Source organism: Lucilia cuprina, chromosome 6 (genome assembly GCF_022045245.1).
Source record: "Lucilia cuprina isolate Lc7/37 chromosome 6, ASM2204524v1, whole genome shotgun sequence".
Taxonomy (NCBI): domain Eukaryota; kingdom Metazoa; phylum Arthropoda; class Insecta; order Diptera; family Calliphoridae; genus Lucilia; species Lucilia cuprina.
This window is the reverse complement of record NC_060954.1, coordinates 15,228,251-15,240,784: the sequence shown is the minus strand read 5'-3', so window position 1 is coordinate 15,240,784 and position 12,534 is coordinate 15,228,251. Positions and strand designations below refer to the sequence as shown.

Sequence of the window (12,534 nt, the reverse complement as noted above, 5' to 3'; positions counted from 1 at the left end):
TCATAAGGCACATCAATTGGCTTAAAGACCACCCAGCCAAATTGCATCAAGGCACTTACAAGGACGAAACTTTCTTTCAATTACTTCTATCTTTAACTACTCTTATTATATACTTCCTGCTTTCTCTACTTTTGCTTTCATTATCTTTACAAATATCACAACAACTTGGGTCAACAGAACCCAAGTGTTTATCTTTTTCACGCTGAATGCCATACTCTATCATACTTACTTACAAATAGGGAGTTGAGAAGGTGCTTACTAGGATCGCTTGTATGGGGAGTTATGCAAGCAGTTTTATTGTGTCAATGCTGAAAAGTAAGTAGTTACGTAATATATTATTCGTAAGTCATTATAAGACTTCTTCTAAGTAATGTAGGCGATATGTAGTAGGAAATAAATGTTTTTGAGTAGGTACAAGTCATACCATGTTTTTGCTTGGATTTAAACCCTCTGATTCTTATAAACAAGGTAACTATTCAAGTAAAAGTCTTGCTGCTGTGCAGGGGCTTAAAGAATATAAGTTGTTTGAAATCGTTAACGGAGTATGAAGTGAAGACAGAGAATTGGGATCCCATTCTTGTTTTTTGTGCGTGCAGCGTATTCCTGATTTCACTGTAACCTTATGGTCACGCTGTAAAGAAATTAATGTTTTTCTTAATGAAAGTTTCAATACGGACACGAGTTTGGTTGTTATAAAAACTAAGAACTAGCCTCCCCATACCTCATATCGTCTGTTAACTATGTTAACAGCGGCTATAGTGTAAGTCGCATAACATCCATGAACTAAAATTGACAGCATCTGTTCTCTTAGTTAGAGCGGCTACCAAACCCCCATCTCTTTTCATTTTTATTTTCGATGTCGGTATAGGTCCATGACTATTGTTTCTGTTACCTAGGCAACTGTATCTCTCCAGCTATATAAAGGGCAGCTGGAAGATGTAATTGGGTTCTGTTAGTCCGAGGTTTTTGACAAGACAGTGTAGAATAGTCTCGGACGGCAGCCTCTCTGGTCTGAGCAGCAAACTTCGATAACAAACGGAAAAAATCCGGAGGCCCGTAAAAGGATACTCTGTTAAGAAAGGCAAAAAATAGATGAACAAAAGAAAGAACACAGAACAGGATGAACAGAAAGTATTAGCGAGCTACTCGAAATCCTGCGGCTCTGACCACCAGGGAAAAACTTTTGCGGCCATTTCGCGTACAATTTGGGACACTAACTATAGTGGGTAGAGTATTATGCGTTTTTTCAATATTGTTCGTCCTTGGAGCAAAGCAAAAGTATGAGCCTTTTTTCATCAAATTTTGAAAATTGCGACTTGTAGCGTGCGCACAACGTTCACATGAACAAACTGACAGACTGACGGCCTTATTTCACAGTGGTCTTTTTCATCCACTAGGTAGACTTGAGAACAGTCACCATGCTCCCCTAAATACTTCTATGAAGAACTCAGGTAGCAATTTTTGTACATGGTTGAGTCGGTCTATGTACAAGCACTTTTCTGAAGTGCTCGTGCTATTTAATCTCTTGCCATAGTAGCCCCTTTGAGGAAGATGACCCATTCCAGTACATTCCTTAACATTTTAAAGCCCACGCAACCACACTACTGAGATGGCCCTGTTGTTTCGGCAACAGCACCTAGAGACGTATTTAGTAGCCCAAAATTTCCAGACAATAATTAAGGAAGAATCCTTAATTATTGTCTGAAAATTTTAGGGACAATGTGACAAAGGAAGTAGAAATTTCCAAAGTCAATTCAAACCCAATAACTGCCTAGACAAGTTGATTGAACGCGTAGAATAAAACAATATTAATCCTGTTGAAAAGGCAGCAGCACCAGAGAACTTCCCTGAAGTAGGTGACATTTTCGATCGTTCACCAGGCTTAAATCAGTTCCATCCTTAGACCATAAGAAACGATCTACGGAATGACAGGCAACTACTAAATGTCAACCTGAAAATTCCCCAACCTATACTGGCGCCCTACTACGTGAATAGTAAGAGATACTCAACGGGTGCAGGAATTCAGTACAGGTTGCTCTGTCACATCACCCAATGACATCTGTTGAGATGACAACATTACCGGAGAGAGAATCCAGATATAAATGTTATGGATATATCAGTCCTTAAACCAACCTTCTCTCCCCTCGATTTTGGGTATTAAACCACAGCCACTACGTGTGTAAAGTAATCTCAACTAACTGACTAGCGAAGACAAGTTCTGCGGGCAACTGGCCACCCGTGGAACCAGATTATCTGGTGATCTGGTTGGACCACATGCCAAATCATTCCAAGGGGAAGCCGAGGATACATTTGGCAGTTCATAGTCCCGGCAGATTAGAGGTATTGGTAGCACCTCTTTATCCCAGAATTGCAATACCACCAAGGTGGAGATTTCACCAGGGTAACATGACAGACTGACTGAACGGACATAGCTAAATAGACTAAGAAAGTGATTTTGAGCCGCTTGGTATACAGTTTTCATACTGTCAGTCGATAATAAGAAGTACCACGCCAACTTTATGACTCCGCCTATTAGAATTACAAATATATACAAAACTTTCCGTTGTCATAAAGCGGTTGTTTGAAATGTTCCTGCTTTGTTTGGTTAAGAAGTACAGTAATCTTGTTGGTTTGTGTGATTTAAACAATTTACTAATTATACAAAATTCTAAAAATTCAAAAACATAATAAAGTTTTCAAAACATCATACCCTGTGTATGATTTTAAAATCCTTATACATAGTTAGCAATAAGTTACATACATACTTTTCTACATCATATTGTTAAGTTGTCATCATTAAAAACTTATATTAATTATAGGCAATTTTTTATCTCTCTTCGTAACTTTTTTTCCTGTATTCCTGATGTTTTCATTTTTTCTTACCGCTACAATTATTTATCCGTCCAAAAGAAAGAAACTGAAATGATTTACTGATTAATGATTTCAAATATTTGTTAATCTACTGTAGACGTAAATGTGCAGTTTGCGTATGTAGTGCATTTAGCAAAAAAAAGTTAAGAAATAAACATAAAAATGATATATGCGTACTTTAGCCGTAGGTATTATAAACACGAGCTGAAGACAAGCTACGTACAAGCAAATTATACAAAAGGGTTGCCATATTATAATCATACATTAAAATCCTTACTGAATTTAACAAAAACGTTTTTTATCTTTGTACAAGGGGTTCATCGTACATGCTGCTTGGGTATAAACGGTGTCATGTGTACTACTTCAACCAAGACTCTGGAAACGTTGCTAGATATTTCACCCTTTGAAACGTATTTAAGATACGTGGCAGCGCTTACAGCCGAACGGCTCTATACTTTTGGCGAACTGGCCAAAAGTGGTTACAAAACACATCATCAACGTATACTGGACAATCATGTCGAAAACTTTGAAACTCTGATCCCACATATAAAGTCTTGGTCAAGCGGATGGCACTATATTGGAGGGCAAAGTAGGGCTTATATTAAAGACCCAGAAATAGAAGAATACCACCGTTTACCAAATCATAACACAAGCTTCCAGGCAGAAGTAGGGTTCTATAAATCGACTTTCGAATAATCAAACAATCGACTTTTTGTCAAAAAGAGACGAAGTCGACTATTTTATTCCAAAAAAGTCGATAACTCGACTATCGTCTGTGAGTCAAAGTCGAAAAGTCGACTTTGATTAGCATATTTATCGACAGCCAGAAGACAATTAGGGCTATATAAGGTAATATAACTAAATTTAACACCGTATTGGATTTTAAGAAAGCTTTAACTGAATACTCTTCCAGAGGTAAGGTTCACACCATATGGATACAAGCCCACTCGGAAGTAGTCGGTAACGAAAGGGCGAATGTAATAGCTTTAAAAGGAAGGGATATCGAGGCAGTTAACCTGATAAAACAATTCGACGCAACAACAGCTGAACTAAAAATATGGGTGAGAGAATCTCATAAGGCCTCTTGGAATAATGATACAGTGGGTATAACCTCGAAAATCCTATGGGGTGACCCTGATGAGAATAAGTGACCCTCAAAATGAGCAAGTCTGAAATTAGTATGATGGTATGTATTCTAAGTGGACACAAAGGTTTACGAGCATATCTACGAGCAAAATTAGACGTGCGGATTCTGACGAATGTAGAGCATGTGGAGAGGACAGTAAAACTCTGGAGTACTTTCTTTGCCACTGCCAGGCATTCGTCGAAGTTAGATCCAAGTATCTTGGAAGTAATGTTATTCCGGAAATAACATTGCTGACTTACACTGCTTGGCAGATTCTTAGGAATTACGTTCAGAAATCTGAGTTTCTGAACACTGAAAAATATTTCATTCAGTTGTCTTTTTATTCGTGATAAGGAGCGCACAATAGGTCCGATAGTGGCCTAGATGCATTTTTTCAAATTTTATGTAGTATATATCGATAGATATCAGCATCTAAAAGACAACATCTAGTAGTTTATTAAGTTTACTATATCCTTTTGGGGCCGGCAGCAAGATCGTTATAAGTTTGACACTGCAGTTTCCATCAATTTGTCAATTTTGTTTTAACCCTTTAACCTTTGTTTTAACCCCTTAAAACTCGTCTTTTTTAATTTTTTCTAAAGACTTGGCAATACTTATAAATTATAATTTAATATGCGGTTGCTTTTTATAATAAACAAAAAAATATAAAGGATTTTTTTTGGTGAAAAGACCTTGATCTGAGTAGTATATATGTAGATCTGATTATATTCCTTAAATCCGCAAATGAACAGGATTAATGGTACAGTATTTAATATTAAAAAAAACGAATAATAAAATAAATAATACATAACTGCAGCAAACAAAGAAACAGATTCTTTTCAAAAGTACAATGGGGAAACTCAGTAAAAAAAGGCAAAATAAAAGAAGTCATAACAAAAATAAAAATGAAATTAAAAAATCATCAAAAGTTCTTTCTTTTATGCAACTTTTGCGTGTATGATGTAAAACAACTGACTACAGATCAGACCCATTTATATGCAGAATACTCGCAGCCAAGTACAAACTCTTGCACACTGACCGAGTGACTTAAATGTTAAGGAAACTTCAACAAAACCATGAGCATAAACATATAAAAAGTTATTGTTGAGCATGTCTGAATATTTCGTACCCTACACAGGCTTTGAGTATGGGAAGAAAATTGTATTAACTGTGGATTAATCATTATAATAATTTGTATAACAAATAACACATTTTAAAACTTACAAGGCCATACAAAAGGTAGAATTCGAATTAGTCTATTGAACAACGTATCACTTTGATGGCTTATAATAGATCAGCTATTTGGTCTTATGAATTCGAACAAACTTGTGCATAACTGGATGAACTATGAATTATGTCGCCTTCACTCTTAGTAACCACTTCTACTAGTCTCATTCTAAGCTTATATTAGTCTAATTTTAAGCACTAACAAAGAATTGACTTATATGTGTCCGCCATGCTGATGATGCCGTAACACTACAACAGTAAAATAAAAACAAAGTACTTCCAAAAGAATAACATTTATCACCACTTCCAAAGTAGCATTAAGTGAATTTGTTTTACCTTCTGTGGAGGTAATGTTTAATGACTTTCGAAGACTTCTCAGAAAAGAACATAAAAATTACTTCTTGAGCATGTCCTTAGAAGTAGTGAATTTGGAAACAAAGGATCCATATTATATTAGGCATAGAAGGTTTTATGTTAAGACAATGAAGACTGAAATATATCTTAGAAACTGATTGAGCTTATAAGGGAATATAGGACACGAATTTTCAAAAGGGATTGCATCTTGAAATGAGCAAGAGATTACCATGCGGTCATTCAAGCGAATGTAGAATACGAGGAAGCTATGTTAATACATATTCCATTTTGTCCAAATACCGATGTTATACCTCTTAAATGTTTCCAAACATAACTTTTGGAAACACAGTTTGGTAAATAAAAATCTGGTTGATGTTTTAACTATGTTACGAAACTACATGAGTCAAATCTAAAGACACTTGAGAAAATGTTAGGTTTCTATTTGAGGGGCGTTATTGATATTTACGTCATCCAGAACGACCATATTCTCAAGGAAAATGTGTTGAGAGAGCTTGTCATGAAATGGTTGTATTAAGACAGAGCCAGAAGATTATGGTTTATATTTTTGCCTTTTTTTTGGATATAAAACCATAATAATATAGAAATTAAGGCGATTAGAGATTCGCTAAAAAAAAAGAACTTCCAACGAAGCGAAAAAGAAGTAGAATTTACTCCATGGACATACTGAGAAAGACCTAAAGAACTTATGATTTTAAAACAGACTTATCACTGGAAGAATGTTCTTTTTATTTGATTCCAAATTCACTACATCTAAAGTCATTCTCAGCAAATTATAGTCTTTTTGCTTCTTTGGAAGTCAATAAATACCACTTTCACTGAAGATAAAAAATTCACTTAATACTACTTTTGAAGCGGTGATAAATGTTATTATTTTGGAAGTACTTCGTTTTATTTTTGCTGTGGATGTCGGGATAGTAGCAGCATTATGATTCATTCCATTTTAGATTATGGACACCACAAGGAGGAATCTTATACCCCTTCCTGTGGTTACCCAGTTGTTTTTTCGAGAATGAAGACAGTCGTCACTTTTGTGTCCCCTTTGTAAGCGAGAGCGGAGGCAATCGTCTCTTTACTGTCTCTTTGTAGGGTGTAGAGTGACGATTGACTTCCTCATAGTACAAGCCCATGTTAAAATGGTCGGTCACCTGGGTAGTTAGGTGGCTAGGGGCCACCACAAGTCGTAGGTTAAGCGGTCAGTTCGGGACTGTCCCGTCGAACTGCTGGGTACTAGCGGTTAATGGGTTATTTATAAGGATGTTTTAAGTTTCTATACACAATCATTTATTATTGAAATTGTGTGGAGCTAGAGGTGTATTTTGGGACATTCCTGCAAATATTTAGAAATGAATTAAAATGGAACTCAATAACGAATATACGTCTAAAGGAACTGCCCAGTAAAAACTTTCATTACCATGTAAAAGGGGTTCAAATGCTTAAATTTACTTACACAATAGCATTTTAAGTCATTGTTTTAACACGGTGATGTCATTGGAGGCAAGTATTTACCACGAACGATTACAAGTAATTAGAAAAGGTTGTCATTGTAAATCGCATGGAAAAAACGTAGACAGCATCTATATCTTTACTGGCCAGATGACTAATGATTTAGAAAATATTTATATAATACATTATTAGCAAGACCTTATTAGGTATGTTGTTAGGTAAGTAATTACAATTGAAAGTCATTACCCTGGGTTAGTAAAGCAACTAGATATGTTAAAACCATTCTTACATATGTATGTATTGTTTTTTGTGACACCAACAGCATCATAAACCATTCTACCTCTTCTCTCCTCTATTATGTAATATGTTAGAATGAAGTGCAGAACCTTTTAAGATTCTATTAGACTTTTTTTGACAAACCGTCGCTGAACAACCAGCATACTACAATAAGCTCACTACTAGGTCACTAAAAACCAAGGATTTGTTTTCGATAAATTCCGCAATCTATCAAAAAGTGTTGGAATAGTAGAATGGATTGTACAGTATCTAGGGTCATATGATCAAGACTTAATTTAAAGAAAACCTGGATACTTATTGGATTAGATATATTTAGTCATAGGAGTGTTAAAGAGATGATAACATCAATTTCTCCGATTAGAGACTAAAGAATGGATTCTTCTCATAGGCAATCTTAATATATTGACTTTAAGGAACCATGTTGATTGAATTTGATTTTAGTCTAAAGCAGAAATACTGCTCTATTTCTGCATTTCTCTATTTAGTTTCTAGTTTTGGTTATTCACTTTCTCAGAATGAAATCAAAAAGGATTGAAGAGTTCATTGAGTCGTGTTTTACCTCTTTGGTGAATAACTTCTCTGAACTATAATAATGAATAATGATATTAAAGTATTCTAATGGGCTCAGAATCATTTTCTGAGTCTATTTAGCTATGTCCGTCCTTCCATGTAAACCTTATTATCAAAATATAGGTCGCAATTTTGAAGATAATTCAATGAAATTTGGTACATGATGGGCCAACACCTATTGAAAATGGTTGACAATGGTCGATAATTTCACCTAGCTACCATACAACTGAACCCCCAAATAGGGCTTGTAAATCTTTTAATGAAACTACAGGTCGCTATTTTGAAGATAATTCAATGAAATTTTGCACATGATCTTTTACGGTACCGTAGACGAAGCCTATTGAAAATGGTTGAGATCGGTATATTATTTCATCTAGCCACCAAACAACTGAACCTCCGAATAGGGCTTGTAAAACTTGTAATCAAACTATATGTCGCAATTTTGGAGATAATTCAATGAAATTTGGCACATGATCTTCTATGGTACCGTAGACGAAGTCTATTGATAACAGTTAACATAGGTAAATTATTTCACCTAGCCCCCATACAACTAAACCCCGAATAGGGCTTATAAACCCCCTAGGGCTTGTAAAACCCCCACTAAAGTGGTGTAGGATATAATAAACGATCTAAGTATATCTGAGGCAAGGTTTAGTTCAACTTAAATGCTTTATCATATTTTATTTTTGTAAAAGGTTCAGGGTATTATATGGTCGGCCTCTCCCGACTATAATTTCTTACTATTTTTACATATTCCTTTCTCACCATAATGGGAAAGGGGGAAGAGAAGCCAGTTTTCTGAATAATAGACGTAGTTTCAACTTGATTTCACTTACCTTCAATACGCATATTTGTTGTTCGAAACTCCAAAGGATGTATGTGTAATTATAACAATAGTAAAAACAACAACTGTATATATACATACATATAAACTAGCTTGTATATACGTATGTATATTACTTGCTACATGCAACACAAAGAAAACCAACAAAAATGAACTTACTTTGGCGCCGTCAACATTGTTTATCCCTTAAAAAAAACAACAACAACAACAAATGGTAGCCTGCTGCGTCTTGATATTTAAAGTAGGATTTATTGTACTGACAGGACAGGCTTAAAGCTCAATTTAAATGAAATCTACATTTGTAGATACAACATTTGCTGGAGTCAGTTATACATTTGTTTGATTACATATTGTGTGGTCCAAACAAACAAAAATTTGATGTGCTACAATACCTACAAATTGAATGTATTTCGTTAAAAGTGTTGTTCTTTTTTTGTTTTTATGTTAAAGCTGGTCAGTTTTAATTTAAATTTTAATATTTGTTAATATGGTGATATATATCAAGGCTAAAGATTGTCTGGTTAAAAAAAATGTTTCCATTAAAAGTTTTTGACACCCTAACTTATAGTCTCACAAATAATTGTCAGTTTTAAATTTCTTTAAAATGTCTTTGAAGAACAATCTATCCCTTGCTTATCTTTCAAAACATTTCCCATTCTCTTCATTTTCAAATTCAATAATCAAAAGAAAATAAAAGAAACTGAATTATTTTGCTTCACTTAACTTCGTTACCCATATTAAACGTATCGGGGTTATTTTCGAATATTAAATACAAAATTACAAAAATAAAATATTTTGTATTTCCTCATACTCGAACTAAATCGACTTAAATACTGTGAAATTGTTTTCTAGTCAACCGTTTTTTTTTTTCGTCGCCTTTGTTTTTCTACACTGTTTTGTCATTTCGTTTAGATCAGACCACACACATTAAGGCCATGTACAAGTATCTAAATGTTGTTGTTGAATTTTTTTCCCTACCACATTTTTGTTGTAATTTGTAGTATTATTGTACCTTAATTTGCATAAAACAACTCAACAACAAAAATATCATCAAGTGTCAAAAATTATGGAAAACATATTTTGACATGACAACGAACAAGTGAAGCAAAAGATATCATCAACGACAACAGCCACAAAAATAAAAGACAAGAACATTAAAGAAGTATTAACGCCTTTTGGAACCTAAAATGAAAACAACAAAAAGGTGACAAAAATAATGTTTGTTGTTTGTTAGTCTACCATTTCTCTTGGTTTTATCGGACTTAGGGTTTATATCGAAGAGTTGTGACAAGCCAGCACAATGTTTGTAACAAAAAGGACATCTTTGTGGTTTAAAGATACCAAACTAATTCTTCGCTAGACTAGACTATAGACTAGACTATAGACTAGAATATAGACTAGACAATAGACTAGGCAATAGACTAGACAATAGACTAGACAATAGACTAGACTATAGACTAGACTATAGAAAAGACTATAGGCTGGAATATAGACTAGCCTATAGATTAGACTATAGACTAGACTATAGACTAGACTATAGACTAGACTATAGACTAGACTATAGACTAGACTATAGACTAGACTATAGACTAGACTATATACTAGACTATAGACTAGACTATAGACTAGACTATAGACTAGACTATAGACTAGACTATAGACTAGACTATAGACTAGACTATAGACTAGACTTGACTATAAACTAGACTATAGACTAGACGTGAGACTAGACTATAAACTAGACTATGGACTAGAGTAAAGATTAGACTATAGACTAAACTAAAGGCTAGGTTAAATACTAGACTATAGACAGGCGGACACTGCTTAGTCGGCTCAGAATATTATAAGAGCTCTGAATTTGTGTGTATATTTTGTTGTGTCTCAGGTGTATAAAACCAATATAAACACGGAATGACAAACTTCATGTTGTCAAAATTATACAAAAATTTTAAATTTGTTGTAAATGAAATGTTTAAACAAGTTTTTATTAAAATATAAATACCTTGTATATTTCTATATATAGGGTATTTTCAATTCTTTAAGGCCTTTTAGAAATTGTTCATAAATTTTTAATTTTTTATTTATATTATAGATTCTCATAAAATTTGTTATGGGAAAATTTTTCAGTTAAAACTGGTAAATTAATTAATTGTTATTATGTGAAATCAATAGTTAAAACAACAAGAAAAAAACATAAAACTATCAAGTTTCAAAATAAAAAACTATACAGAAAAACCTTATTTTCCGATATCGTTAAAAAGTAATGTTCAACAGATGACAGCAGATAAGTGTAATAATAGCATCAAGTTAGTTTAGTCGGTTTATTTATATTTTTAGTATGAAAATATTAGTTTATTAAAATATTTAATGAACCAGTAAAATAATTGAAAATTCTTTAATTTTTATCTTAGTTTATATATCTCTAGTACTTCGTATAACACAATTCAAAACGAGTTTAAATTTTGGAAACTTTATTGACCTGCTGTCATAGTTTTAACATATGTCTTTTAATGACTAGAAAGAAAAACAACTTGTGAAATGGTTTCTCCCCACACTTAAAGTGTTCACCTACATTTCATTTTATGTTCCTTTAGAGATCAGTTCAGATTAAATCCATACATGTTATAATTTTGTAACACACATTACAGTATATATTTACATAATCTATTAACAACTTTTTAACTCATTGCAATTTTCTCACCCAATTAGATAAACACTTCAAGTGTATTACAAATGGTTTTAATCTACTTTTTTTAATAATCAGCTCTTTAACACCTTCACAAAAATATTTATTACATATTATAGATGTCCATGAGAACAGCAATGTAAAACCATTTATAATTTTTTTTATTAATTTATAATTTATAAAAACTTCACTATATCTAAACATAATGACAGGCCAACAAGTGGGACACATTAATGGTTTTATATTGAAGCTTAACTTGTTCTCATTGCTGACCATTTTTTTATAAAACGGCGAAACCTTTACGTTAACAAGACTGTCATTATGATAATTACCTGTCATACTCTTAAAAAAAGAGACAACAAAAATAATGTTTTGCACTCAAAAATTAATGTTGCTCGAATTTATAAAAAAAATTTATAATACAAGACAGTTGGAATATAAGTATGTATATGGATGTATATTAATTTGCAGTACAGTAAAATGTAGCAATAAGGGACAAAACAAATGGTTCATATTACTTCTTAAAATGTACATATGTATGTACTTATGTATATACTTAGTAATACAAAGACCTATTTAGAATAATACGACTGCTTTTAACGATCGAGCATTATAAATGTTTGAACTCTGTTATGCAGTCATACTATACTATACACTACACTAATTACAAGACTGAAGACTAAACAGTCATGTAATTAGTGTAGTCTATAGTTTATTATTAAGCCTAGTCTACAGTCTAGTCTAAAGTCTAGTCTATATTCTAGTACATATGCTAGTCTATAGTCTAGTCTATAGTATAGTACATAGTCTAGTAAATAGTCTATTCTATAGACGGGACTATAGGCTAGTCTATAGTCTAGTCTATAGTCGAGTCTATAGACTAGTATATAGTCTAGTTTATAGTCTAGTCTATAGCCTAATCTATAGTCTAGTTTATAATCTAGTCTATAGTCTAGTATATAGTCTAGTTTATAGTCTAGTCTATAGTCTAGTCTATAGTATAGTCTATAGTCTAGTCTATAGTCTAGTCTATAGTCTAGTCTATAGTCCTTTGTCTAGTCCATAGTATAGTTTTTTTTTTTTTGTATAGTGGAG

The 12,534-nt window shown here is 33.3% G+C and overlaps 1 long non-coding RNA gene across 1 annotated transcript in view; it reads right to left on the bottom strand.

The window, feature by feature from the left end:
* Positions 1-256: 256 nt before the first annotated feature.
* Positions 257-12,534, bottom strand: part of LOC124420949 — a 40,398-nt gene continuing 28,120 nt past the window's right edge. Inside the window, exons 2-3 of the long non-coding RNA XR_006941451.1 lie at positions 722-1,069; positions 257-631 (exon numbers count right to left, since the gene is read on the bottom strand). This is a non-coding gene — a long non-coding RNA (uncharacterized LOC124420949). The remainder of the gene's footprint in view (positions 632-721; positions 1,070-12,534) is intronic.